Below are 3,698 nucleotides of genomic sequence, written 5' to 3' on the forward strand. Positions count from 1 at the left end.
GTTATGAGAGTCACTGGCCACGGGACAGTTTGTGGTTCATGAATGCAGCAAACAGCTGTGGTAAGAGATATAGTATTTGCATTAAGAGATATATTATGTGCAACGACTGATTACAGAATATGGGCCCTCCATATGTGCGGTCTGTGCGGAGACACAAATGTATAGCATATCTAGCTTTAAAAGCCACCTATTTTTCGTATTTTACAGTGGCAGTGAGCTGCACTTTAAGCAGGACTTTGCGTGCCACTGACACGACCCCAGCCCTTCCAGTGTATCCAACGTGGTAACATGGATTTTTTTACTTTAACTAACAGGCGCCATTGTTTTCACCTTTTACAGTGGCAGTGAGTTGCACGTGAAAGCAGAGTTTGCCATTTCACTAATACTGCCCCAGCCCTTCCAGTCTTTCCAATGCACAATCCCACTACAAATAATTCCAGTACACTCAAAACCACATAATTACTATCCACATAATTCCACTGCACACAATGGCACATAATTCCAGTACACACATCTGCGCTACACCACACATTTACGCATCACACAATTCCACAATTAGCAATTTCAATCTAACGCACATAATTCCACTCCACATTCATGCACTCCGCTCCATAACACATGGGTAAAGCACATTCACCCTTATGCATCAAGCCAAAATCCAGTCGGTAAAATACCGATTCCTTATTAGCTCCCGGTATTAAGTAAAAAATACCCAATCCCAATGCATCAACCCAAAAGCAGAAATCGGTATTTAAGGAATCCTTAAATAGCGATTCTTTAAATAGGGATTCCTTAAATACCGATTCCTTAAATAGCGATTGCATTTAAGGAATCCCAAAGTGAGATTCCTTAAATGCAATGCATCAAAGTTAAAAAATTAGCGATTTCGCTAATAAGGGGAGCAAATTACCATGAAGATGAACTGCATGGTAATTTGCAAAAACTTTGAAAAATGCACTTTTGTGCATTTTTCAAAGTTTCATGTTGCGCACACACATGCCCTTAGAGCATGTGTGTGTGCAACATATGTGCACATATCATTTTCAGGGGTGCAACAGGGTGTCCTTTTGACACCCTGGCACCCTTGAAAGTGCTCCAGCTATTAGCGATTCGGTAATACCGAATCGCTAATACAGAATGGCTTTACATTCATTCCTATGGGCCTCCAAGGCCATAGGAATGAATGGGTAGGTATTCCTTATTACCGATTCGGTATTACCGATTCGGTAATAAGGAATGTTAAGGAATCGCTATTTGAATAGCGATTCCTACATGCATAGCCTTTTGCTATTCCTTATTAGCGATTCCTTATTTTTCGCTAATAAGGAATCGCAAATGCTAATGTTGATGCATATGCCCCATGGTCATTTACAGCGCCAATAGCTCTAACTCTCGCAAAAGTGAGACCTATGGCCATTGCACACAATAAATTCAACTTTGTAGCATGCCACATAATTCCAGACAATATAATGCTACTCCACACCATGCCACATAATCCCACACAACACCACACTATTTAATGCCACACAATTCTACATCACACAACATAATTACACTCCACACAATGCCACTCAGTGCTGCATAATTACACTCCACATAATAACACTCTACTCAATACAACACACCCCACATAAATGTACTTTATCCCACATACCAGCAATCCACATAAATGCTCTCCACACCATGACACATAATTCCAATAAGCATAATTTCACTCAACGCCACACAGTTCCAAGCCACACAATTCAACTCCACACATTTCCAATACATACCGCACAATTCCATACGAAACAACATATATCGAATACACAACACAATTCCACAACACACTACATATCCCCAATCCACACCGCATATTTCCACATCGTGCCACAAAATTTAACAGCTCACCACATAATTCAACTCCACAACATGCCACTCCAAAACACACAATGTCATTTTACACAATAAACTCCATAACACACAATCTCACTCTACATAATTCCAGTACACCTAAAACCATTTAATTACTATCCACATAATTCCACAGCATACCATGCCACATATTTCCACTACACAACTCCCCACCACACCACACCACACAATTCCATGCCACACAATTCTACAACAAACAATTCCAATACAACAAATCTCTACCTCCCACTTCCACCAACACTGTTATCTCCCCCACACACAACCACTGCCCCTCTCATCTCCTCCTCATTCTGCCACTACCCCCTCTTACCTTGCAATCCCACTGCCCTCTCTCATTCCTCCCTCACATTCTCTCTATACTGCCTCCTCACACATGGTGCCTTCCAGTACCTCCTCGTGCAGTGCACTGGTCCACCTTTCAACTCCCCCCCACCTCTTGGTGTCTCTCCCTCTCAGCCTCTCTCTCACCCCTCTCTCACCCCCCTCTCGCTCTCTCATGCACTCCTCCTGCCTCTGTCATGTGGTTGACTTCAGGTCTTTGAGCACGATATCTTCCGGTGCCTTTTTTCAGGGTTTCCGTCCCTCAAACCCGCGCTCTACTACTCTTCTTGGGGTGTGTGTTCTGCGTACACAGGTGCTCCCTTTTTATGCGTCTGTGGCCTGCTCTCCACTTATTTCTCTTTCTCAAACCCTCTTTCTGCACCACTTCCTGCACAAACTACCTATCCCTCCCTCTCGCTTCCTTTCTATCTATTCTGTGCAGCTCTCACAACATCTATTCACCATGCCACATAATTCCACTACACAAATACACTAAACACCACTCAATTCTACCCACTCAATTCCAATCCAACCCACATACACCCACTCCACTCCAAACCAAAACACATAGGTAAAAGACATTGCCATTCACATCGCCAATAGCTGTAACTCTCCCAAAAGCGAGACCTATTGCATTGTAAATGCTTGTTTAACTATAGCACCATCTCTTCTTACGACAGCATGGGACTTTCTTACAAATTATATATCTTGCTACAAGTGATTAAAATAAACATTTACATTGTGAGACACGACCGACCTTTCGTTCAGTATGCAGACTGTCTGAAATGCATTGCAGGAGCATCTGGTGACATCAGCTGCACAAGATGAAAGGTCCATCAAATTGAAAATACCTGTGGTAGTCCTGCTGGGAAATTGAGCCCTAAACTATTCAAGTAGGTCACAAATTTGAGCAGCATGACCTTTTCTTTTTCCCCTCTCCAGCCATCACGTCACGAACTATTCTGCGTTGTGTTTTTACTCTATTTCACTCAGTCACTGGTAAATGAGTCTCCTTATCTTTGTTTGATAGTTTAGCCGGCCCAAATTGAAAACAACTGACCTATCTTACTCGCGTATGGACACACAAACTCCCATCAACAGGTGAAGAACCTTTCATTGAAATGTTGCGTCGGACGCTTACAGTACAGGAAGAGGCGCAGTGGGCAAATGTGCACCCGCGAGACTGGAAACCAATGTCCTGGAACGAGCAATCTGCTTCCCAGAAGGATTTAGTTTAAAATTAGGCGGAAACGTCACTGTAAACACAAAAACCACCCACATTCAAGCGTTCCTCGCTGGTACCTGCGCAGCAGCCACCCCCAGGATGTGTCATATCATTGCTAACAGGGCCATCCTTCCAGAATGTGAATGTAAACACAGCACAGCATCTCTCGTTTTAGCTCTGCCCTTGTCACTGGCTTCTCTGTCTAATCTTTATGTATATTTAAAATGGGACTTCTGTC

This window comes from Triturus cristatus, chromosome 5_1 (genome assembly GCF_964204655.1).
Source record: "Triturus cristatus chromosome 5_1, aTriCri1.1, whole genome shotgun sequence".
Lineage (NCBI taxonomy): Eukaryota > Metazoa > Chordata > Amphibia > Caudata > Salamandridae > Triturus > Triturus cristatus.